Below are 27,007 nucleotides of genomic sequence, written 5' to 3'. Positions count from 1 at the left end.
GAAACATTCCCCACCCCTCCCAGTCCTCTGCAGGAGAGTCTAAAGGGATAGGATTTCTCTTAGGAGGATCAGATGAGTGATTTATAAATAGTAATGCATTTTGATGCCTGTCCGGGGCTACTTAGATTGCTTGTTACTTGTTATAGCCTTTCTTGTACTACTGCTTGGCCCCAGCTGGGCTGTATAATACTGATGTTTGATACCAGAAACGAGGAGGGAAATGTGTACTTTCCATCTGAACTGTTTGGTTTCAGAGAGCTTACATTTCCTATATGGAAGGTTACTGTCCTGATGCCAGTGATTTTTACCTCACAGCATGAGCTTCAGGCCCAAGACACTGACCTGCCTTATACCAGGTTTTACAAGAACATGATGTTAGTGTGGGTTCATGTGAGGTTACTTTCCAAGGCAATGTTGGAGCCTATTGTCCTGCCTATGTTCTTCCCACAACTGCATGCCCATTCCAGGGAGGCTCTTCTCTATACGCCCAGAGTCCAACGGTTCTTGGAGCCCTGTTTGGAGAGGACTAAGTCCCCAGGAAAGTCCACTCTGCTCTTTTTCATCTGACACTAGTTTGCTGGCTCATGCTGTTATTGAGAGGACCATGTTACCTGGCTGGCTTGAAACTAAAAGCCAGATGAAGGGTGCCTTGACTGGAGACAAGATTGCACCACGGCCTGCCTTGGAGCTGTTTCCATCTTAGACATTTGCAAAGCAGATGAATGATCCCCTCCCCATGTCTTTCCAATAGTTATTCTTTGAATTCAGTCTCAAGCAGGGAATCCCGCTTTGTACTCTGCTCCTGAGATTGTTTCCAGGTAGGGTTGGAAAATCTCTCCCATTCCCCGCAAAAGCTATGCTTTATTTTGGGATTTGACTGTCAGGGCACTGTTTTTTACATGGGATTTTCTTGCTGTTCATTATCTTTTTCTACAGACTTGAATGTTTTGTCTGGTGTTGGACTTGAAAGTGGTACCTGGCTCCTCTTAAGGGAGATAATGGTGTTAATGTGATACAGAAAAAGCAGAACCAAACCAATTCCTCCCTGCTCGTATCGTTGTCATAGGCCTTGTTATTGCTTTCTTCTGCAGCTTTTCTCTCCTTTTTCTTCGGGGACATTCCTTAAGCTTCTTGCTCTGCAGGGGGTCATATCTGTAGAGGTGAGAAAGTTATTTACCTGTATATTTATATTTTTGAAGGTGTCAAGTTACTCGCCACTCCCTTAGAGATGTCCTTTTTCTAAGGTGCTTGTTCCTGGGTACCTTGTTGTTCAGTTTTCTCCCAAAACACGGTTCTGATTCTCTAGAATTAACTCTTCTTGCTGGGAATGTCTCCTCCCATGGGACTGAGGAACTGTTTGGGTTGTTTGGAGGGCAGTGTGTGTTTTCATCAGGTGTGGCACGGATCACTACTGCAGGCCTGGCTTACACTCTACCCTGCTCCTGCTGTCCTCTGTGTTAAAACAAAACAAACTTCCAAAGTAGGGGAATTGTGCCAGTCCTATGCTATGCGGTGAGAACCCTACCAGAGTTACAAGGTAAGTAATTATCTCTTACTATGATCTATACACCCTTAAGTAATTTCCAAACTTTGGATTTTTTTTTTAAAACTCTGATAGTTTCCTTGTGCATCTTCTTTAAATGATGGAATACTCATCAACCTTAACTACATCTTAATGACTTTTTTTGGGTATGAAGATGGGTCTGAGAATCTCTTCTAAGCCTTTTTACCCCAAAAGCATCCAAGCTCTGAGTGAAACAATTGATCAGAAGCTCCAAATCACACAGTTCTCTGGTGTTAAGTGAGTTGGGAGATAGTAGAGAGCAATTGGCTCAGTCAGAAGTAGAATCATTATTCCCTTTTGAGTGCGTACATTTCTGCATTCTAAGATGAAATTGTCTTGGTCAGTCTAGCAAAACTGATGTATACCTGTTACTCACTCATTGTTATCAGAGTACTTAGTGACAGCTGCAGTTAAAGTACCCTAAGCATTCCATTTTAAAGCTCTTGTTCAGTTGTTAATCTTTCTCTTTTTGAGCTGAAAATTTTCTGGCCAAGGGTTTGGGGCTTTGTTAGTCTTACTTTTGTTTTGTGTTTGGACAGTTTAAGCAAAAATGATTCAGTGACTTAATGCTTTTGCTATCATTATCTTTTAAAAGTGCTGGACCTTTTCAGCACCACTCTGCTCTCTAACTGGGAGTGATGGAAAGTTTGGCAGAGGTTTTCTAAAAATGCTTTTAAAAGCCTTATTGTTGTTTTAATAACTTTTTCCCGGTGTCAAGGTGGGCCATTTCCAGCAGTTGACAAGAACGTGTGAGGAAACGTGGAGGGGGGGGGAGGGGGAGGAAATAATCATGCGGAAATAGTTTTACTTTGTGTAATGACACATCCACTCCCAGACAAAGTCAGCCACTTGTGAGTTGGAGAGTAACTGCCAATGCACGACATCTCTGCACGCTCATGCCAGGAAGAGACAATTCGACCAAGGACTCATGGGCAAATCTTTCTCTTGCACCCAGTGGTGTGGGGATTTATGTTCATGCAGAGTGGGTGGGACTGTGGTTTTTAAAGTCTCATCTTACCACTACCAAGGAAACTACATAGGATTTGTGGTCCATACCAGAGAAGGAGGAAGGGTTGAGTCTGCCCTGCTGAGGCTTTTCAAATCCTCTGCTTATACAAGCAGATCCTCCCTTGCAAATCTAGGTTTCTCTTAGGGTATGTCTGCACTGCAAAAAACAAAACAAAACCCAGCAGCAGCAATTCCCAGAGCCTGGGTAAACTGATGTATGCTGTGGGGCTAAAAATAGCAGTGTAGACATACCCACGTTGGCTAGCACCTAGGCTCTGAAACCCAGCAAGGGTCTTGGATCCCAGGCTCCAGCCCCAGCGGAAATGTCTACATTACTATTTTTAGCCCCATAGCGCGAGCCTGAGTCAATTGACCTGGGCTCTGAGACTTGCTGCTGCGTTTTTTTGCAGTGTAGATGTACCCTCAGCCTGGGGATACCTGTCTGCAAGCAGAGATGTGGAAGCTCAGTAAGCGGTGCCTTTCCCAGAGGCGTCGTTCACCAGTGTCTCAGCACTGTGCTTCTAGAGGGTCTTTCTTTCTCTCGTTCCCCACTCCCTTGTCAGGGGAAAAAGGAAGTGGAAGTGCTGTATGCTTCTCTGCCACTAGCGCTGAAGTCCCTGTGCTCTAGGGGAGGGTTGTGCAGAGAAGGTATTCGCTATCTAGAGCTCTTAAATAACTGGGATACAATCATTATTCAAACTAGGGTGTCATAGACTTCTTTGGCAAGCTCCCTGCGCTCACCAGGGGGCTCCCTGCATCTTTTCATTCTCCCCCACAAGTGCCCTCCATTCCTCTATATTTCAGGGACTCCCTGCAAGCCCACCTTCCATCAGCATCTCTGTGCCCCCCCATTTCCCTATCTCCTATACCAGAGTGCTTCTTTCCTCTGCTTGCCACGGGCTCTGTGAATGCAAAGAATTCTATGTTTCCCATGCCCTCCTCCCTCTATACCATTGCCCCATTGTCCTCTCCCCGTGCCAGGGACTCTGTGGTCCCTCATTGCCGCCGCTCCTGCTCCCTTTCCCCGCTGAGCAGACATGCCAGTGTCTCTGTAAGCTGTGCGCCCCCCCCCCCCCCCATTTTAAACCATATTGGGACTATGGGCAGAGTTGAGCTGGGGGTGTTGTTATGCTGGAAAACGGCTGCTATCAACTGGATCTTTGTTCTATAGATACTTAAAAACCCAGATGAAGCTGTTGGCTCTCCTGATGAAATGCTGGAAGCTCCATGGGTCTCCCGTGCCTCCCTTCCGATTTGCCGACTTTCACCAAAATCACTAGCATTCTGTCCATTGGTGCCTAGAACATTTCCTGAAACTTTGGAATTGATCTGATGTAGCATTTAAAAGTTACTGCATTACTGACAAATGGAGAAAAGGCAGCAGATTGAGTGTTAGAGCTTGTCTGCACTGCATTACTGTGCACCAGTGACTGTCACACACTAAGTGGCCTATGTGGACCTTGCTGACATGCACTATAAATTCCTTAGTGTGCTTTAGTGTAGTTCTGGGGTTACGTTAATGTGCACTAGCGAACTTCTAGTGTGCACCAGCAGGGTCCCCAAGGGCCAGTTCCTGTGTGAGAGTTGCTGGTGTGGACTAGAATTTACAACCCTCAGGTGCAGCTTAACACACCATGTAGACAAGAACTTAACCCTCTCAAGCTCAGTCAGTTAGCTGTAGGGGTGGGCAAGAGCAGCTTCTTAGCTGAAGGTGAAGGCATGCTGAGTTGTCTAACCTTACTGGGACGCTCTGTGCTTTTTCATCTGCAAGGATTAGCTCTATAGAATAAGGGCACGTCTACTCTGGAAACATGGCGGGGGGGGTTGTGTATCCACATTTAGTGAACTGCAACAAGTGTTGTGAGAGCAGCGCACAACTGTATCCCACAACTGAGATACTTTAGTCTGGTATCGTTGCAGCCAGACAGCACTGTGATGTTTTGAAACAAGTGCTCAGCATTCTGGTCAGACAGCCCATGGTGCATTGCTCGGCTGTTGTGCTGTGTGTGTTCTGTTATGTGCACTTTTGTGCTGCGCATTGTGGGACACCTACCAGAAGACAATGGAATTCTGGGACTTGAGGTTAAATAATTTCCATGATTCTTCTTCTTTCATTCCGTCCTCCGTCTGGGGTTTGCAAGCCAGTGCCATTTTCAAAGCATTGTCAGGCAGCATGGAGGAAATATTTGCGATTGCTGCAATCCTCATGGTGATGAATATAAACAGGCTGCTGCAAGCATGTCTGAAATCATTGCACAAATTTAGAACCAGAGTGATAAGGGCATCTGAGAAGGTGGATGCTGAAATCAAGTGGAACTATCTCAGTCTTTTCTTGCAGCAGTTTGACTCCATGGAGCGCCACTTTTGGACTTAGTCCACTGGCACTGGCTGGTAGGAAAGGACAGTGCTGCAGACTGGGATGACCAGCCGTGGTGGCAGAATATCAAGATGTCAAAAGCCACTTTCCCAGTGATCTGTGCAGAGCTCTTCCTGGAACTACCGCAGCAGAACACCTATATGAGAGCTGCCCACAGCGTGGAGAAGCATGTGACTATTGCCATCTGGAAGCTTATCACCCATGATTGTTACTGATCAGTAACTAACCAGTTTGATGTTGGTAGATCAACTGGTGGAGCTTTTGTCATGGAAATGTGTGCTACTATCAAGAAGGCTCTGCTGCCTGGGCTTGATTATAGGCTCAGGATCTAACTGATCACCTTATGTGGGGTTGGAAAGGAATTTTCCCAGGTCAGATTGACAGTGACCTTAGGGATTTTTTACCTTCGTCTGCTGCTTGTTGGTGTGGGTCACTTGGCAGGATTCTCTGGGTATATTTCACTCAATCGTTTCCCTGCCATTAGGGGAGGCTCCAGTGATGGTATGCCTCAGTCCTGTCTATGCTTTGCCTGTGGCACATAATAACAGTTCAGTCTCCTGTGAGTGGTAATACTCTGCTCTTATTTTGGTGGTTGGGTTCACTGTGCGGGTGACAGGTGGGGGTGTTCGCCTAGAGGGTCAGACTAGATGATCTAGTGGTCCCTTCTGTCCTAAACTCTGACCCCAAGGTCACAAGACTGGGCACTGCACAGGTGGTTATTAACAGGTCTGCACAGATACAGTTCCCAAATTGGGGCCACCTGCCTATTTTTTACCTCTGGCCCCAGGCCTTGGAGTTCAATAGGAAAGGATATTTCTCCATGGTGCTGCAAGGCCTGGTTGATCACCATGGAAAGTTCACCAATATTTATGGGTAGGGCTCCGTGTCTGTCACAGAGGTTGCGGAAGTCACAGATTCCATGACTTTCCGGGACTTCTGCTTATGCGGCCCTGGGGTCAGCCCCACTGGCCACTGCTGGAGTGGCTCTGCAGTCAGCTGCTGAGGCAACTGGCCCCGGGGAGCACCTGAGCAGCGGCCACTGTGGCTGGTGCCAGGGACTGCCTGAGCAGCTGATCCCGGAATGGCCAGAGCAGCTGCTGCTCAGCGGCCCCCGGTACCTGGTGCTGCTGGTCCCAGAGGTGCCCCCCAGCAGTGCGTCCCTCCCTCCCCTGCAAAATTTAGTCAGCGGTATAAATCATGGTCGGGTCACAGGCCGTGAATTTTTGTTTATTGCCCATGACCTGTCCATGACTTTTATTAAAAATACCCATGACTAAATCGTAGCCTTATTTATGCAGGATGGTCTGGAAAGGTTCATGATACTAGGATCTTTATAAAGCCTGGACTGGTGTTTTGCAATGACAAATGGAACTTCTGCACCAGTGGTATTGATGGACATTGTTGGTATCACCATCCATCAGTCATTTAGCTTACCCTCTGCTGCCCTGGCTTATGAAGCCTTTTACTGGACGCTTGGAGGGAGAAAGGAACTGTTTAACCATTCCCTGAGTAGGTGTAGAATGAATGTGGAATGTGCATTTGGAAGGCTGAAAGGTAGATGGAGGATCCTGGGACTGAGGCTGATGACGAGCATCTTTGTCTTAGGATAGATGCTTGCTGTGTCAGGCTGGGTTGATTGAAATCAGTTAATCACAAATTTTAATCAGTTTTTTCATTTGGACTTCAGTTATTTTCTAAAGAGAGGTTTGTTCTCATTGGTTGATCATGTAACCATTAAAACATGTTGATTTACAACTAAATAAGGCCTTTATGCTAGATTTGGTACATCTTTTTGGTGTCTGGGGGTACACTATAATGATATATGTTTGTTTAAGCAATTATGTAGCTTAATATTTTCAGATCCTTATTAATCATACATTTTTAGCATGTTAGAAAGTGGTGAATGATATTGCTTATTTACTAGATAATTAACTTTTTGCTCATGACTTGGGTCAAGCTGCATTAAGATGGTAACTGGCATTTAATTAAAACACAAAACAGCATGTAAAAGTATTTTTATTAAAGCACCTATAAGTGTTTTGGACACAAACTTGTCTTATCAAAATGTTTCACATTTACAGCTATGTGATTTTTTTTAAACAAAGGATTTTTTTTATTTAAATTAGACTTTATTTTGTTTGTTTTTTTCTCAAAATAGCTTATCTTTAGAAAGAAAAATGTATTATAACTTAAAGAGCAAAATAAAAAAATTCAATTTAAATTAAAAAAAAAATCTATCTCTCTCCCCCCCCCCCCCAATTGATTTTTAGCCACCCTGTGCTTCGTTTTGCACAACCTATTTGAGATCAAGGGGAAGGGCCTTGCTAATGGATGGGGCCAGGTTGGGAGGCCACTACAAAACAATATAGCTGCTCAGGGGCATAGAGTGGGGGATGCATTTTGCTCAGACCTCAAATCTAGGTGTCACTTGTAAGAGTGAGTGTGTTTTTTGGCATTTGTCAGCATGACTGGCAGCTACCTAAAGAGGGTGCAGTAGAGGCAGGCTAGTAATTTTACGGGCACCTCTGCAGGCTGCCATTACTATGGAGGCTATTACCCTGAGGTGTGTTCCTTCTGTTCAAAAAGGCATTGCGCCAATGGGCAAGTTGTGCTCTGCTGCTTTTTGGTGCAGAGCTGGTGCAGGAGTGTAAGGGGAACCACAGCGCTCAGCGCTGCCCAGCTCTCTGCTGAATCAGAGCACCGCTTGTGCAGAAAGTTCTCCTTTTTAACTCGCAGATCAGCAGAAAGTGCACTGCCAAATTAATAGAATTCTGCAGTAATTCAGAGGGTTGAATTCCTTTAAGTTCCTTAAAATAGTTTTCTTTTGGGAAATGGCTGTAGCATGATTTGAGTGATTTAACGCGTAACAACTCATGGTTGTGCTAAGTTGAGGACATTCATGAAACTAGGAGCCAGAAACATGATTTTTATACTTTTCTGTATATTCTGCAGCAATAAAAGTGCCTTTCTTCAGGTTAGTCCATACAGTACTGCCATTTTGCATGGGGATGGTGGGGTCAATCGGGTGGGTGAAGACTAGCAAGTGCCTCAGTAGGGGGAGTTCGGCAGTATACAGCAAGCTTAAGTGGTGTTTTTATGTTTGCATATTTATAGAAATAAAGGAATAGAATTTACAGTGTCTGGCATGGCTGTCAGTTTGGGTAGCAGGGGTATGAGGCAGTGGCTTGACAAAGCCCTGGCTGGGATGATTTAATTGGGGATTGGTCCTGCTTTGAGCAGGGGGTTGGACTAGATGACCTCCTGAGGTCCCTTCCAACTCTGATATTCTATGATTAAAAGCCCAGGAGGCAGAGAGAAGGTAGACCAATATGGTAGTGCTCTCATGGTGCCCAGAACTAAGTTGCTTACCCCTTTCCCCATTCAGTTCTGATGTAACATGTAATTTCATATTTACTGGACTTGGTCCCTGCCACAGTTTGGGTCTCTGCACGTGGTTCGGGTTGATTCTCTGGCTGTGATTGGAGGGTTCTGGATCTCTGCGATTGTCTCTGCCCCAGGGATCAAGAGATGACAAGATCCTAGTCTGGAGGATCAATCAGGGAGCCCACAAACACACAGTCCAGCTCTTCACAGTACGAGCAGGATGTTCTGGCTCTCCCAGACTTTCTGTAGTATTTACCAGGTCTGTACTCCAGCCAGAGTGCCTTTGCCTTACCATGGTACTAGAGGCTGTCCTGGACATGCCACCTAGCCTGCATTTGTTACGATAGCAGCTTGTACCCCTGAGCTAAGTGACTGCCATTCAGATATGCCTGATCACTGCCTTCTGGGAAGAGGGGCGTGAAGTCCTGGATCTCAGTATGGTACCAGGGTGAAGAACGAGACTGGACTGCTCAGTAGTCAAGAGGATGACAGGGATGTGTGAACTCCACAAAAGCTGGAGTCTCAAAAGTTAGAACCAGTCTGCCTGCCAGCATTTCAGTGGGATGGGGAGGTGACATTTGGTCAGGATAGCTCCAGAGCAGTACAGGGCACAGAGGTAAACAGACAGGATACCTCCAGTAGCCAGCTAAGCAGCAAGGGATAGCAGTAAGAGGACTTGGCAAGTGGGTTCAGGATGGGGATGCATCCACATCTACTCTGCTGCGGGTAAACTCATCCCACAGCTCAGTGAACCCACTTCCAAAGTGGGGTTAAAATACCAGATGGTTCCCGACAAAAACATTGTGTGGAGGCCAGGCACTGTAAGGCAAAATAACTCACGTGGACCTGCAGTGTATGGAGTGTAGACAAGGCCTAAAACAGCTTGTTGCCACCCATGGGAAGGGAAAGTCCCTTGGCCCTGAAAGCAGAAGTATCTGTTAAGCTGTGAAGTCCCTGTTTTCTGGGGGTTTTGCACCTTTTGTTATGCATCATCATTGCAATGGCGGTCATTGAAGAGCCTAGCCAGAGAGAAACTTTCCCTCTGCCATTGGAGATGCTTTTCTTCTGGATGGATTCCCTCTGACAAGGGAAGTGGTAATGCAGCAGTTCTGACTGCTTTGCTCTGATAGGAGAATCATAGGAGTTGGAGGCAGAAATTCTGGATTGGGTCTAGTGGAAAGCCCGGTGTTTCCCTGTGCCCTGGCAGTGCCCAAATTGCACGTCCCAACAGAGGCTCTGTCGAGTGTGAGCCCCGGCGGTTCCTTAGGGCAAGGTGGAAGCAGAGTTCCTGAGCAGCAGTTGCTCGCTGTGACAGCTTCACTCCAGCAAGCTCCAGTCCTACAGGTGAAGTCAGCCCAGCCATTTGTGGCATCTTCAGTCTTGGTCAGCACCTGGACATTGGTGACTAATTTGAACTGATGTTCGCAGTGTCCAGCGTTGGGGTGAGAATGCATGGAGGCAGATGGTGTGCACTGGGTCACTGGGAGGAAGCAGGTGGGAATTCGAACTGGATTGGTTGATATATTCCATAAATCTCGATGGACGATGCAGGTAACCTTGTGACCAGCTGGATGTCAGGGTGAGCTCCAGAGGAGTTATGTTGATGACTCTCTGCTGTAGAAGAGAGAGGAGGGCTGGTCAGCAAGTTGTAGGGTTGAGTGTTATGGGAGGGAGGATCGCTGATTGCGTGGCTGAGGGGACAGAGTGCAGGGTGTGTTTGGGAGCACAGGGACCTGGTGTTTGGAATTGGGAGCAAGCACTCCTGAGATTTCCTGCAGTCATTGGGGATGAGTGAATAAATGCTGAGGGGTTGTGCGCTGAGTTGAATTTAATCTGCTCCTTTGTCTGAAGAGTTGGTACTTGTCCTAGTCTCCCCTTGGGAGGATTATTGTTGTCCCATTGACAATAGAGGGCAGTCTCACTGCCCAGAGAGACAGAGGCTCCCAACTTACATGGGACTGTGCATGTTACAAGGGTGACTTGAGGAATATGAAGGGAAATCGGCAGGCAGCTGCTGAGGGGAGCACCATGTTATCCAGAATGCAGCACAACCCAAACACAAGGACCCAGAGGCACTAGCTTCCAAAGACAGACATGTGCCAGCATGCAAATGACCTCTGTTCCCTACCCTTTGCTGTTAGGGGTCTGGTTACCTTGCTGGTGTCCTTAGGCTGCTTCTTCCATCACTCTTTCCCTCTCCTCTAGGTTGACTGTTGGCACCAGTAAAACAAAAAACAGGGAACTGAGAGGATGAGCAGTTTTCTCACCCTCTCAGTTCCCTGTTTTTCCCCCCTTCATCCTCTTTCTCCAGTTCCTCATCTTCCTTTTAAAAACAGAAGGTGTAAGTTATAGGGATGCCAACTTTGCTCCCTGCTTAAGGGTTGAAAGTTTCCTCCCCACCTGCCTGCCCCCGAAATGCTACCCAGCACGACCCTCTTCTTGCTCTAGCCCAGTGGTTTTCAAACTTTTTAAGCTACGTACCCCTTTCCAAGTAATGTAGTCTACCATGTACCCCCATCTGAGATGGGGTCATAATATACCTGTGGTTAGATTTCCAAGTCTTACTAAATAAAATGTGTTGTCTGGCATTACAGGATTTTTCTTGCGTACCCCTGACAAGAGCTTGTGTATCGCAGTGTTAAAACCACTGCTCTAGCCTGTAATTTCAGGAGCCCCTGAATACAGAAAGAGCAAAGCATTGAAGCGTGATCCTGGGCGTGGCTGTTTCCTGGGTGAGGAGAGTGAATGGTAGGAGCTGGCTGGAGGGTGGTTAATTTTTAAATATATTTTTAATGTTATAAAATGATCCAATCCACAGATCCCAAAGTCAGTCCCATTACAAATACACTGCACAGGGTTCTGGCCTGCATTGCTAAGTCAGACGTGAAATACAGCAGAAGGTTTTTATCTGTTTAATTAGATCAGAACTTCATATTTGTTAAATCTAACACAGAATTTAGAGAAGAGGAAGAGACATAACGAGAGAGACAGGAGGAAGTGGAGAAAAATGGAAATAAAATAAGCAGAAAGGAGAGTAGAGGATTAAATTTCACTATCTTCACCTTTTTGCTAAAGGAATCTGCAGAAGCACAGTGCATGCTGTGAGTTTGTATCCCTTATCAGAGTGTGCCTTCCTTGTCTTGTACAGAGATGCAAGGTTCCAGGCCTGTTGAACCCATTCGGACAACAAAGGAGAGTGGAGATTTTACCCTCTCCTTCAAATAACTGATTGAGCAGCTGGCCCAAAAACTGAACGAGCATCTGATTATCTGTTATGTTCCTCAGAGTTCAAATACCCAAGATACAAGACTCCAAAGTACTTGGTACTAAAAAGACAATTATCTTTTCTGCCCCAGCGTAACACAGAAGAAGTGATCAGTGCTGAGATAACAGAGTTTGTGAAGCAGGGTGTCCTATTGAATGAAGTGACTCTAATATCTGTCAGAGATGTAACTTGCATCTTACTTATTTTCACTAGTACTAGTACCTGGTGTCATTATCTTATGTTAAGCCTTAATGAATGTGTTAAAATGAAATAAACTGTATAAAAGACTTAAGGAGAAATCCTTGTCCTGTTGAAGTTGATGAAAAGTACATTAACTTCAGGAGCCCTGGGATTTCAACCCTGGAGATCAGTGCCTCTGATTGGAGAAGGTGTGACAGTTCCTTTTCCCATTTAATCATAAAGTTTTCTTTATCAGACAAAGAAGATGGAGAAATTGCACTGTTCTGAGGTTTGTTTCTTAAAGAGGGTTTGCTCAGAGAGAGAGAACTCTGTCAAACTTGTAACTTTAACTTCAGGTGGAGTAAGGAAGCTCCTCATCTGACAACAAAAGAAGATCTGGCATGTTTCATTGGTGTGTTAGCTCTAGGAGAGACATGGATTTTTGTCTTTATTACAAAAACAGCCAAGCATATTAAAAAAAAAAAATTAAACTCCACCTCTGTTCCCATCACCCAAGTTAAAAAGGACAACATGTGAATTAGACCAGACGAGTATGAAGAGGATGGATTACCTATAGCATTAAATTTGGCACACATCCATCCTGGTTAAACCTGTGTCACACCACTGGTGTGGATAGGGAGCAGGCACTTGATACAAACTTGCTTGCTGGTCTGCATCAACCAAACTTATTCTGTTTCCACTCCACAACAGGCTGATTTCTAAGGCGCTGTAAAAACACAGAACAAAAAGATAGTCCCTGCTGTCTTTAGCTTACAATCTATGCCCTTCTTAGGTTAGCCAAACCTAGTAATGTTTTGGGATCACTATAGGGCACATGATCCACTTGTAGAGACTTTATTTTTTCTTTTTACTTTTTCTGTCTGAGTGTATGTTCTTTCAGAAACAATTTGTATGGACTTTCGATGTAACATTGCCGTAGTAGGATCCTGTTTTTTAAGGGGCAGCATGATAGTACACTTTTAGATCTGGCAAAGAAAATCCACAACGTTCAAAACATTTAGGCAACAAATTTAAGCTCATCTGAATCCCCTTCCTTGCTCAGATAAAATTAGTAGTGAGTTTATTAATGAAATTAAACCTGTGTGCGGAGACAGCAATGGAAATCGTTCCAAACGGATGCTAGTTAAAACTGGCTTGGAGGTTCAGATACAGAAATGGGGGTGACCTGAGTGTCTTAACAGGTTCCCCTTATACCCAGAGCTTTCTTCAAGTATTGGTTAGGGTTAGAGAAGAACACTAGGATAAATTCTCAGACTCTAATGTGGCTGTTATCCATTACAGTCTGGGTCAGTGGCTAGCATGGACAGCAATGGCAACAGTGTGATGCCATGAAAAGTCACAGAGCAAGAGAACAGTACCAAGGCTTGTGATTTATCACATCGTGCCTGTTCCTATCCTGAGAGGTTGATCCCAAAACCAGTTTCCAGGTGTAGCCATCGGAACGGTCAGCTGTGTCAACTTGGCTAACGCTGGTGTGACTGTACTGCTGTAGTGTCAGGGAGTAATGTAGTCTCTTCCTTAGAACCTCCATAGTAATAAGGGAAGCCAGGGTTCAAAGATTTTATAAAAATTTGTGACTTACTCACTGGATTAATTGTGGTTGTTTGATTTCAGTGTCAGCATTTCAGAGAATGGAGTAGGTGACTCCAGAACCTCTTTCCTCATCAGTACATCTGGGTATATTAATTTTGGCCACGAAAGCGATTATATTTTTCAGGACTTGGTATGTCAGAGTAACACAAAGTTAAGAAGTTAAAACCTCCTTTTAAAAAACTATCTGTATATGTAAAATACATACACACCCACCCATCATATGTGAAAACTCTTCTGGGGGTCTTTGGGTACTTTCGGCCATGCATTAATTGCACATTTTGTGCACATTTACACCATTAACTAACAGTGTGTTCACTTTGTTGCTGCAAAAGAAAAATAGCTCTTAGAAATTTTTGAGTGAATTTGTTCATTTAAGATTCCTTTGTACTTGTGGTAGCACCAGAGCTCCAGTCCTCGACTAGGGCCCTGTTGTGCTGGGCACTCCAGAAACCATAGGTGCTGAAACTAAGGGTGCTGGGGGTGCTCCCTCACCCCCTGGCTTGAAGTGGTTTCCATAAAACATAGGGTTTGGTTCAGTGGCTCTCAGCACCCCCACTATACAAATTGTTCCAGCACCCCTGCGACAAACACAACAAAAAGATGGTCCCAGCCCCAAACAGCTTTCAGTCTGTACCTCTCTTCGGGCTCAACGGGTAGTTATCAATGGCTCCATGTCTAGTTGGCAGCCGGTATCAAGTGGAGTGCCCCAAGGGTCAGTCCTGGGGCCGGTTTTTGTTCAATATCTTCATAAATGATCTGGAGGATGGTGTGGATTGCACTCTCAGCAAATTTGCGGATGATACTAAACTGGGAGGAGTGGTAGATACGCTGGAGGGGAGGGATAGGATACAGAAGGACCTAGACAAATTGGAGGATTGGGCCAAAAGAAATCTGATGAGGTTCAATAAGGATAAGTGCAGGGTCCTGCACTTAGGACGGAAGAACCCAATGCACAGCTACAGACTAGGGACCGAATGGCTAGGCAGCAGTTCTGCGGAAAAGGACCTAGGGGTGACAGTGGACGAGAAGCTGGATATGAGTCAGCAGTGTGCCCTTGTTGCCAAGAAGGCCAATGGCATTTTGGGATGTATAAGTAGGGGCATAGCGAGCAGATCGAGGGACGTGATCGTTCCCCTCTATTCGACATTGGTGAGGCCTCATCTGGAGTACTGTGTCCAGTTTTGGGCCCCACACTACAAGAAGGATGTGGATAAATTGGAGAGAGTCCAGCGAAGGGCAACAAAAATGATTAGGGGTCTGGAACACATGAGTTATGAGGAGAGGCTGAGGGAGCTGGGATTGTTTAGCCTGCAGAAGAGAAGAATGAGGGGGGATTTGATAGCTGCTTTCAACTACCTGAGTGGGGGTTCCAAAGAGGATGGCTCTAGACTGTTCTCAATGGTATCAGATGACAGAACGAGGAGTAATGGTCTCAAGCTGCAGTGGGGGAGGTTTAGATTGGATATTAGGAAAAACTATTTCACTAGGAGGGTGGTGAAACACTGGAATGCGTTACCTAGGGAGGTGGTAGAATCTCCTTCCTTAGAAGTTTTTAAGGTCAGGCTTGACAAAGCCCTGGCTGGGATGATTTAACTGGGAATTGGTCCTGCTTCGAGCAGGGGGTTGGACTAGATGACCTTCTGGGGTCCCTTCCAACCCTTATATTCTATGATTCTATGATTCTCTGAGGTTAGCCAAACCTAGTAATGTTTAAGGGACGCTATAGCACAGAACAAATTGTAGAGATGTAATTTTTCTTTCAGACAAGTTGGATTAACTTTCCATGCAACATTACCTTAACAGAATCTCATAAAATCTGGTCTGATACTGCACCACTGTTTTTGTTTTACAGACATTTTTTCCAAGAATCCAGTATCGCTGCTTTACACAGTATTACCAGCCAAAATTCATGAGTCAGGCCCTAAAAATCATTACATTTTAAAAACTATTTTTTTTGTTTTTAGGGTTTTTTTTCTTTACCTTCTGGTTTCTGGACCTTTAGGGTCACTCAGGTCACATTTTTAGGCTTTTTTTACTGCAACCGCAAGGACCAGTACTACTTAATAAAACTTGCGATTCTCACATCATCACGGGAAGTCAAGAACCGGGGTTTGTATTAAAACACCAAATATTGCAACACTCATAATAAATCATGAGTGTTTACACCCAAGGCTACTGTGTAAGTAAATTATTACAGTGCCAAGAGGATCTGCCTCTTAGTTTCTGTAGGTCTGAAAAGTGGATTTCAGTGCTTGTCAGTACAGCGTTAGAAACGTTTCATGGGTAGAGCTCTCTGGAGACCTAGGATTGTCTAGAAATCAAGTATCAGGAGTGCCTGGCTGAGAAAACAAGTTCTTTGCAAGGAGTATTGTTCTTCCTCTGAAACCAAGTAGACCTAAATCCATGATATTGCTTTTTATTGTCCTGGACACTTTCATGTCTTCCTGTTGAGGTGCAGATGATGATGGCGGCTTAGTGCTATACCAGATATATGCAGTTCCTCCATCAAGGAGCGGGCAGTCTGAATGGCTAGGCCTTTTTTTACTGGAGGATGGAAGTTTTGGCTGTTGGATGAGCCTGATGTGAGGACCCTTTCCCTGCTTTTCAAACATCCAGCATCTGTCCTTGGTTTCTGTGGCTCTGGACCCTGGACTTCAGAAAAGCAGATTTTGACTCCCTCAGAGAACTGATGGCCAGGATCCCCTGGGAGAATAACATGAGGGGGAAAGGAGTCCAGGAGAGCTGGCTGCATTTTAAAGAATCCTTATTGAGGTTGCAGGAACAAACCATCCTGATGTGTAGAAAGAATAGTAAATATGGCAGGCGATGAGCTTGGCTTAACAGTGAAATCCTTGCAGATCTTAAACACAAAAAAGAAGCTTGCAAGAAGTGGAAACTTGGACAGCTGACTAGGGAGGAGTATAAAAATATTGCTCAGGCATGCAGGAGTGAAATCAGGAAGGCCAAATCACAATTGGAGTTGCAACTAGCAAGGGATGTTAAGAAGGGTTTCTACAGGTATGTTAACAAGAAGGTGGCCAGGGAAAGTGTGAGCCCCTTACTGAATGGGAGAGGCAACCTGGTGATAGAGGATGTGGAAAAAGCTAATGTACTCAATGGGTTTTTGGTTTTTTTTGCCTTTGTCTTCATGAACAAGGTCAGTTCCCAGACTGCTGCACTGGGCAGCACAGCATGGGGAGGAGGTCACCAGCCCTCTGAAGAAAGAAGTGGTTCAGGACTATTTAAAAAAGCTGGACAAGCACAAGTCCATGGGGCCAGATGCACTGCATCCAAGGGTGCTAAAGGAGTTGGCGGATGTGATTCCAGAGTCACTGGCCATTATCTTTGAAAACTCAGGGCGATCGGGGGAGGTCCCAGACTGGAAAAAGGCAAATATAGTGTCCATGTTTAAAAAAGGGAAGAAAGAGAACCTGGGAAACTACAGACCAGTCAGCCTCACCTCAGTCCCTGGCAAAATCATGGAGCAAGTCCCCAAGGAATCCATTCTGAAGCACTTGGAGGAGAGGAAGGTGATCAGGAACAGTCAACATGGATTCAACAAGGGCAAATCTTGCCTCACCAACCTGATTGCCTTCTATGATGAGATAACTGGCTCTATGGCTATGGGGAAAGCGGTGGATGTGATATCTCTCTTGACTTTAGCAAAGCTTTTGATACGGTCTCCCACAGTACTCTTGCCAGCAAGTTATAAAGTATGGATTGGATGAATGGACTATAAGGTAGATAGAAAGCTGGCTAGATTGTCGGGCTCAACGGGCAGTGATCAACAGCTTGATGTCTAGTTGGCAGCTGGTATCAAGTAGAATGCCCCAGGCGTCGGTCTTGGAGCTGTTTTTGTTCAACATCTTTATCAATGATCTGGATGATGGGATTAATTGCACCCTCAGCAAGTTCGCAGACGACACTAAGCTGGGGGGAGAGGTAGATATGCTGGAGGGTAGGGATAGGGTCCAGAGTAACCTAGACAAATTGAAGGATTGGGCCAAAACAAATCTGATGAGGTTCAACAAGGACAAGTGCAGAGTCCTGCACTTAGGACGGAAGAATCCCATGCACTGCTACAGACTAGGGACCGAGTGGCTAGGCTGCAGTTCTGCAGAAAAGGACCAGGGGTTACAGTGAACGAGAAACTGGATATGAGTCAACGTTGTGCACTTGTTGTCAAGAAGGCAAACAGCATTTTGGGCTGTATAAGTAGGGGCATTGCCAGCGGATTGAGGGACGTGATCATTCCCCTCTATTCGGCATTGGTCAGGCCTCACCTGGAGTACTGTGTCCAGCGTTGGGCCCCACACTACAAGATGGATGTGGAAAAAATTTGGAAAGAGTCCAGCATAGGGCAACAAAAATGATTAGGGGACTGGAACACATGACTTATGAGGAGAGGCTGAGGGAACTGGGATTGTTTAGTCTGCAGAAGAGAAGAATGTGGGGGGATTTGATAGCTGCTTTCAACTACCTGAGTGGGGGTTCCAAAGAGGATGGCTCTACACTGTTCTCAGTGGTAGCAGATGACAGAACAAGGAATAATGGTCTCAAGTTGCAGTGGGGAAGGTTTAGGTTGGATGTTAGGAAAATCTTTTTCACTAGGAGGGTGGTGAAGCACTGGAATGGGTTACCTTGGGAAGTGGTGGAATCTTCTTAGAAGTTTTCGAGGTCAGGCTTGACAAAGCCTTGGCTGGGATGATTTAGTTGGGGATTGGTCCTGCTTTGAGCAGGGGGTTGGACTAGATGACCTCCTGAGGTCCTTTCCAGCCCTGATATTCTATGATTTTATGGACCAGGGGAGCGAAAACTATGGCCTGCAGGCCAGATCTAGCCTGTCAAAGCTTTCAATCTGGCCCGCCGGATTGCCAGCCCTGCGGCGCAGCGGCACTAAGGTAGGCTCCCTTGTCGCGACTGGCATCATGTCCCTGTGGCCCCAAGGATGGGGGGGGGGGGCGCAGAGGGCTCAGTTTGCTGCCCTCACCTGCAGGCACTGCCCCTCGCAGCTCCCATTGGCCAGGAATGGGGAACCGTGGCCAATGGGAGCTCCGGAAGTGGTACCCACAGGCGAGGGCAGCGCGTGGCGGAACCACCTGGCCCACCCTACCCCACCCCACCGCCAGGAGCCACTGCCGGTCATGCTGGCCACTTCTGGGAGCGGCGCAGGGCCAGGGCAGGCAGGGAGCTTAGCCCCGCCGTGCACCACTGCCACCCTGGAGATGCTTGAGGTAAGCGGCGCTGGTCTGGAGCCCGCACCCCAACCCCCTGCCCTGAGCCCCTGCCGCACCCCTCCTGCACCCAACCCCCTGCCCTGAGCCCCCTAAGCCCCTGCCGCACCCCTTCTGCACCCCAACCCCCTGCCCTGAGACCCCTCCTGCACCCCAATCCCTTGCCCTGAGCCCCTTCCCGCACACCGCACCCGTTCCCACACCCTGCACTCTCTCCCGCACCCCAGCCCTACATTCGTGGCCCTGCATGCAATTTCCCCACCCAGATGTGGCCCTCAGGCCAAAAAGTTTGCCCACCCGTGCTCTTCACTGTTCCAGCTCAGTTCAGATCTCAGCCAGAAGGGCTAGAATCCTGCAAAGCTGGTAACTCTAAAGCTGCTCTCTGTTTTGAACTCCTGTTATCCTCTGGCGTTTCCATGGCTGCTGATTTGATGGTGAGTTAAATGGGGTAAATCCCTAGTTGCGAGCCTGGTGGTGATGGGAGAGCAGAGAGTGATGGCACCAAGGGGTTGTATTGCATATTCAGAATCTGTAGCAGCATATGGCAGTGTATACTGTCTGACTGCATGAGTGGCCTGTTGCTGGAGCTTCCTTCTTACTCTGTAGAAGTGAGCAGGAGTCTCCTTCAAGTCTTAGCTCTCTGACTTGCTTGTGATTGAGAGGACACAGTTACTGCCAAGCCATGACTATGCTGTAATTTGTACTGCACTGACAGCAAGCTTGGCAGTGTTACAGAGCATGCAGTAGGCAGCAGACTCTATTCCCAAGCCCGTTTCTAATGACTAGAACAGTAGGAGTTAGTCAAAAAGACCTCCTGAGGTCTCTTCCAACCCTAATCTTCTATGATTCTAAAAAGCAAAGCTGAACAAGGAGTCCATCCTTGATGCCACCTGGTGTGCAACAGTCACGTGTCTGGCCTGGCCTGTAAATTAGATTAATAGATTTATAAATTCCAAGGCCAAAAAGAACCACTGTAATCATCTGGTCTGACCCCCTGCATAACACAGGGCAGAGAATGTCCCCAACAGTTCCTTTTGGGCTAAAACATTTCTTTAAAAAAAAAAAATCCAATCTTGATTTAAAAATTGCCAGCGATAGAGAATCCACCTATAGTCCCAATGGTTAATTCTCCTCACTGTTAAAAATATACATCTTATCTCCAGTATAACTTCCAGCCATTGGAGCGTGTTAGACCTGTCTCTGCTAGACTGAAGAGTCCAATACCAAATATTTGTTCCCCATGTAGGTATTTATAGACTGTGATCAAGTCACCCCTTAAACTTCTCTTTTTTTTTTTTTTTTTTTTTTTTTTAAGCTAAATAGATGGAGCTCCTTGAGTCTATTGCTATAAGGCAGGTTTTCCAATCTTTTAATCATTCTCGTGGCTCTTCTCTGAACGCTCTCCAGTTTATCAATATCCTTGACTATGGACACCAGAACTGGACACACTATTCCAGCAGCAACGCACCACTGTCAAATAACCTCTCTGCTCCTAGTTAAGATTCTCCTGTTTATGCATCCAAGGGTCGTATTAACCCTTTTGGCCACAGCGTGACACTGGGATCTCATGTTCAGCTGATTATTCACCAAGACCTCTAAAATTGAGTCCCTGCTTCCCAGGATAGAGACCCCCATCCTGTAAGCGATCCAGATTGCTTTTTGTCAGCAACCTTTCCTGTTCATTATTTACAACTCCCCCAGTCTTTGTGTTATCTGCATGCTTTATCAGTGATGATGACTTCTGTTTTTTTTCAGGTCATTGATAAAAAATATTAAATAGTGTGGGGCTAAGACCTTATCCCTGGGAGACCTGACTAGAAACACACCTACTCAATTATTTCCCTGTTGATCATTACATTTTGAGACCCATCAGTTAGGCATGCTCCCTTGTAGGCAATACAGTCCCTTGTAACTGTAATTAGGATTGGCATAATTTGATATCTATTTTTGATGATTTTTTGGATAATATCAGTGTTTATTGATTGTAAATTTTCACAGTTGCACAAAATTAGGGGTTTTAAGCTTTTTTTTATTTTTTAGCAATGTAAATTTTTACAATTGTGGGAAATTACAGGGAGTATTAGAAAGTAGTTATTCACAATATGGGGGGGTCAGACAATAATTTAATGATGTTGAGATTCAGAAAGCTGAAGCTTTATAGCAGCTAAAGCACAAATTGTCAACATCACATGTCAAAATGTGCAAAGTGAATAGACTTAAATCAGTCCAATTTCTCAATCAGCGTTTTTGCCTGTCTGTAAATTGATGGTTTGTGTGTGTACAGTGAAATCGATATTTATCAACATTAAGTGATAAATATTTAATCCTTCCAAGCCTAAATCTAACACAGCATGTACCCATACCTGGTACATACCATCTGACCTGCTGTGTGGGGTTTCTGGCTTCTTTTGGAGTTATTCCAGGCTCCCATTGAATCTCCTCTTTATAATCACAGTAGGATATCTGATTTGGTTACCACTGGTGCAGATTGTGTGGTGGTGGTCTGCTTTCAGGCAGGGAGGTAACTACAAAGTAGTTATAAATTACTTGAGGTCATTGCAGCAGCAGGAAGAAATGCCACCTTCGGATTCTGGCTAAGCACGAAGGAAACTATGCCCTTTCCTCTTGGATAGTCACACATGCAACTTTATAACCTCTAGGCAGGACTGCTGCTCCCTTGTCAACTGGCCACCTGGAGTTTCCAGTTCTCAGTTAAACCCCTTTATGCTACTCTGGCTGTGCAAAGGAGACTTAGAGTGAGTATAAAGTCCCTTTGTACAGCTAGTGCGGTGTAATGGGCCTCACTGTAACTGAGAATTGGGTCTGGAAGCTAGTTCAGAATGCAGCAGCCCATGTAAGAGGGACAGGCTGATATAAGTACATACCCTAGTGCTGAGTGCTCCCTATCTACTTCAGGACTTGAACCCAATCTGGGTGCTTGTCTTTGAGGCCTTTAATGGGATAGTAATGAACAGGCTTTCTCTCTCTACACCATTGCAGCAGCTGTACTCAACAGGGAAGGAATGCTGAATTTGGAAGTCTCCCAGGTAAAACGTGTGGGGCCTTGCAGCAGGTATCTCAGGAGGCCCTTAGCCATAACATTTCCTATAACTGGAAATCAAGAAGAGCCAGAAGCTAGCCCCCTTCATAGCACCATGTAAGACCCCCAAGCCTTCTCCCATTAACAAAGGTGAATAGCTACCTGCAAGTCCCTGGAAAGATGACCCCTGTGGTTGGTGCTGCTCAACTATCAACCTAAAATAGGGAAGCTCTTGGACCTTTTAGTGACCGAATCAATAGGTTGCCCATTCAGGACGTAGATATGGTCTTTATGGTAGAGGACCCCACCTTGGAACCTGAACCTGGAGGCTGGAGAGACATTGATGTTCTCCAGAGTCTGGTAGATCTGAGCAGGGAAGGGGTCATTGGGTAACAAGGCACAAATTGACACAATTAGGCTGTTGTCTGCTGTGCCATTTATGAAGTTGGATGCCTTTAAAATCATAGAGGGAATGTTCTTACCCGGCTCCAGGTACTCGGCCTTATCGGACAGCTTTCCCATTTCTTGTTCCTGGGTGATAAATGACTATGAAGTCAAACTGGGCAAAGAAGGGGGACCAACAGACCTTTTGTTCATTGATGTGTCTGGCCATTCAAAGATATTCCAGGTTCTTGTGATCTGTGAACACTTGATCAGGGAACTTGGTCCCCTCCAGTAGATGACACCATTCCTCAAATGCTGCCTTGATAGCTAAATGTTCCTTATCCCATATATCATATTTCTTCTCTGTGGGGCTAGCTTGCAAGAATAACAGACACATGGGTGAAGTTGACCAACGGACCCGCCAGCTGGGACAGTGCTGCACACAGGATGAAATGAGATGTGGTGGCCTCCACCATGAGTGGTTTTGCAGGATGAACCAAGATGGGTGCTGTGGTGAACTTCTTTTTTAGCTGATGGAAGGAAGTTTGGGCTTCCAACGACCAGGTGAACTGATCTCCTTTTCACAGAAGTGCAGTCAGGAGCAACAAGGCTGGAAAATCCCTCAGTGAACTGACTAGAAATTAATAGCTAGGAACCATTGGCCCCTGTGGCTGTCCGTTGGTGTGGCCCAGTCAGAGATGGTCACCACCTTATGTGGGTGCATTGTTAGTCCCGTAGGGAAGATAATTTAACTAAGAACTTCTATTGTATCCTGGTCAAATTCACACTTTTTGGACTTCTCATTATAGACTTCTCCAGGCAGTGTGCAGTGGCAGTCAAAAAAGCAAACGGGATGTTAGGAATCATTAAAAAAGGGATATAGAATAAGATGGAGAATATCTTATTGCCCTTATATAAATCCATGGTGTGCCCACATCTTGAATACTGCGTACAGATGTGGTCTCCTCATCTCAAAAAAGATATACTGGCATTAGAAAAGGTTCAGAGAAGAGCAACTAAAATGATTAGGGGTTTGGAACGGTCCCATATGAGGAGAGATTAAAGAGGCTAGGACTTTTCAGCTTGGAAAAGAGGAGACTAAGGGGGGATATGGTCGAGGTCTATAAAATCATGAGTGGTGTGGAGAAAGTGAATAAGGAAAAGTTATTTACTTGTTCCCATAATATACGAACTAGGGGCCACCAAATGAAATTAATGGGCAGCAGGTTTAAAACAAATAAAAGGAAGTTCTTCTTCACTCAGTGCACAGCCAACCTGTGGAACTCCTTCCCTGAGGAGGTTGTGAAGGCTAAGACTATAACAGGGTTTAAAAGAGAACTGGATAAATTCATGGAGGTTAAGTCCAGTAATGGCTATTAGCCAGGATGCGTAAGGAATGGTGTCCCTAGCCTCTGTTTGTCAGAGGGTGGAGGTGGATGGCAGGAGCGAGATCACTTGATCATTACCTGTTAGGTTCACTCCCACTGGCATTGGCCACTGTTGGTAGACCGGATATTGGGCTGGATGGACCTTTGATCTGACACAATATGGCCATTCTTATGGAGTTGACAAAGTCTTTAGGGCTGTGTAAATGCGGATCATGAGACGCTCGATTGTCAGAAAAGATGAGGATGTCGTTCAGATAAATGACTCCATGGTGATCTAATACATCCCTGAAGATATTGTTTATGAAGTGCTGGAATGTTGCTGGGGCATTGCACAGGCCAGGTACTCAGTGTCCATACTGTGTACGGAAGGTGGTCTGCCACTAATCTTCTTCTCTAATCCAGACCAAATTGCAGGCCCCACAAAGGTCCAGTTTAGTAAAAACCTTTGTGGAGTGGAGCCATTCAAAAAGCTTATTGAGGAGGAAAGGGTATCGATTTGAATGGTTTCAGAGTGGTAGCCATATTAGTCTGTATCAGCAAAAAGAACGAGGAGTACTTGTGGCACCTTAGAGACTAACACATTTATTCGGACATAAGCTTTCGTGGGCTAAAACCCACTTCATCGGATGCATACCGTGGAAACTGCAGCAGACTTTATATACATACAGAGATCATTGTTTTATGATCTCTGTATGTATATAAAGTCTGCTGCAGTTTCCACGGTATGCATCCGATGAAGTGAGCTGTAGCTCACGAAAGCTCATGCTCAAATAAATTGGTTAGTCTCTAAGGTGCCACAAGTACTCCTTTTCTTTTTGCGATCACTACAAAAGGTTTTTTTTCTCCTGCTAATAATAGCCCACCTGAATTGATTAGTCTCGTTATAGTTGGTATGGCAACACCCATTGTTTCATGTTCTCTGTGCATATATATCTTCCTACTGTATTTTCCACTGCATGCATCCGATGAAGTGGGTTTTAGCCAACAAAAGCTTATGCCCAAATAAATTTGTTAATTGGAATTGTGATGCTGTTTCACACCCAATAGTCAACACAAGGCCCTAACAACCTGTGGTGGGGGTTTTTTTTTTTCCACCAAGAAAATTGGTACCCAGCCGGAGGCATAGAAGGATGGATAAACTCCTTTTGTAGATTTTCCTGGAAGTAGTCATGGAGAGCCTGACGTTCTGACCCTGAAAGGGAGTAGATGCAACCAAAAGGGACTTCTGCTCTGGCTGGAGCTTGATGGGACAGTCGTAGTTGTGAAGGGCAAAATGTTTGTGTTCCTTTTGCTGAACACAGCAAATTCTTGTATTTAATCAGTAACATAGAGGCAATGGATGGGGTCACAGAGGGTAGCGAGACGCCCTGGGGATTAAATGACAGATTTAGAATCTCTAGTCTGAGGTAAGCTGAACTATAAGGGGTTCCCAGTCTAAGGTCCCTACAGTTGGTTTTCAGGAGACAGAATTGTCAGCAATGTGGGAAGCTAAAATGTATTGTGCCTGCCCACCAACAAATGTAGAGGTAGTGAGTCCAGAGCATGCTGAGAACAACTGGAAAGGTGTGGTGCTCAAATAAATCCATGCTGGAGAGTGTCTTGGTGATCCTGGAGAGTCACAACCTTCAGGGATGCGATCCAGTGCTTAATTTGCCGGGCAACTTTGCTTGAGCCCCAGCACCTCTTGCATTACAAATTAAGCAGTGGTGCGATCTAATGGATACCCGGGCTTGATGAAAGGTACAAGCTGTCAATAGACTCCACCAAGACCAAAGAGTTCTTGCATTGGGTGGGGATCTGATGTACTTGTGCAAAGTGCTGATTCATGAAATTGTCTGAGGTACCTGAATCCACCAATACCTCCAGATGGACCTCTGAGATGGAGAGCTGTTGGACTTGCAGGGGGAGTTGGAGATGTCGGGACCTGCTCGGTTGTTGCCAGCAGACAGGTGCTGATGCTGGGTACTTGGGAGAGGTGGAGAGTACCACCCCAGCCCGGGCCCCCTTATCAGGGGCTGGTGTTTGCCATTCTCTGATAACGGTGCAGATTGGACCTTAGCAGGGCAGTGCAATGTGGAATGTCATGGTCTTCCACAGTAATAGACATAGCCCCAATGCAGCTTTCTCTCTGCATTGGAGAAGTCAAGCTGCAGGGGGTCAGGCTGTGGGGAAGGCAGTGAGGGTTGGTGGGCCAGAGATGACAGGACTGGGGGAGTCAGGAAACTGACCACCTTTCTTGGCAGCATTCCATCAGGCATTTGTCAGTCTTTATGCAAGGTCAATCAAGGCGTCTAGACTGGGTGGAAAGTCCAATTGTACCAGCTCATCTTGATTGTGGGACAGGCCGTGGATTCTTTACACTACTATCCATTGGGAAATGCCTTTTAGTTAATTACTGACTACTTAGCACTCTAGTTGAATGCACTCGAATAATGCATTGGCACGTGTAACTATCTCCCTATAAGTTCCAGCTCAACCACTGAGCCGGAAAAGCTTAGCATAGTGCCAGTTTTTCCCCCCATGATGGGGTACTCTGATACCCCCTACCCCAATCCTGAGGGAGAGGGTGTGTGACAGGTATATAAACCTGCACTGGTGACCTAGAGCTACTGTGGGGAGGGCTGCCCCCCCCCCCCCATCCCTGTTAGTCATCTCGGGGTGGAATAAGGTTTGAAAATCAGGAAATTCCAGGTAGTTGGTGGGCAGCCCTGCGGGAGAGCAGACATAAGAACGGCCATACTGGGTCAGACCAAAGGTCCATCTAGCCCAGTATCCTGTCTTCCGACAGTGGCCAATGCCAGGTGCCCCAGAGGGAATGAACAGAACAGGTCATCATCAAGTGATCCATCCCCCATCGCCCATTCCCAGCTTCGGGCAAACAGAGGCTAGCGCTACAGCTCCCAAGAGGAACCCCAGGAGAGCTGCAGAGAAGTAGCCCTCCAAAAGGCCACTCACTGATTCCCTGTGCCTACAAGGGGACAGCATGCTATGATATACCAACAGCAGGAGAGGCTTGGTGCATCCGGGACTATGCTAAAAAGGACTTGGAGATTGGGAGCCATGGCCTTCCCCTGCCCCTAAACTCAGAGTGTTTAGCTTAATGTAGTATTGAGGGGACTCCTATTTGTGTGGCCTGGTTTAGCGGTGGTCAGACAGCAGGAGGTGTCGGTCAGTTACCCGAGAATTGTGACCACTGCCATGTCACTTCCCCATGAGTGTTAGTCCCATTGTCTCACCAGTTCCAGTTACCCTTTCCTAAAAGTCCTCTGACTTCAAATGATGCAGTATGCTGTTTTCATTCTATATTACACACAAGAAAACTCTGTTAATAGAACATTTTAAAGTTGTGAAGTTAAGGCTCACAAGTTAAGAAATGCTAGAATTAAGGTTCCCTTTGTGACTTTAATTGAGCTCCTTTGTATGATACAGCCTTTTAACTACTTGATCACATCCTATTTTTTCCCTCTGGATTCTCCCCTCCTCTGTACAGCCGATCTCTCATTCACCCTGCCCCTGTTCCCTTTTCTCACTGGCTCCCAGTCTCTTGCCCTGCCCTGCCCCTTTTCCCA

General features: G+C 45.8%; 1 protein-coding gene across 7 annotated transcripts in view; it reads left to right on the top strand.

The window, feature by feature from the left end:
- Window positions 1-27,007, top strand: part of MTMR4 (myotubularin related protein 4) — a 133,634-nt gene that overhangs the window by 20,330 nt on the left and 86,297 nt on the right. Inside the window, exon 1 of one of the 7 annotated variants that reach the window (XM_075120751.1) lies at window positions 9,460-9,677. The exons of the other annotated variants lie outside the window; for them this stretch is intronic. The gene's annotated coding sequence lies outside the window, so the exon portion shown is untranslated. Of the gene's footprint in view, window positions 1-9,459; window positions 9,678-27,007 lie in introns of those variants that run through there. 7 annotated transcript variants of the gene reach the window in all.

The sequence above is a fragment of the Caretta caretta genome, chromosome 17 (genome assembly GCF_965140235.1).
Source record: "Caretta caretta isolate rCarCar2 chromosome 17, rCarCar1.hap1, whole genome shotgun sequence".
NCBI lineage: Eukaryota > Metazoa > Chordata > Testudines > Cheloniidae > Caretta > Caretta caretta.
Note: the sequence above shows the minus strand (reverse complement) of the source record. Positions and strands in the feature narration are given on the sequence as shown.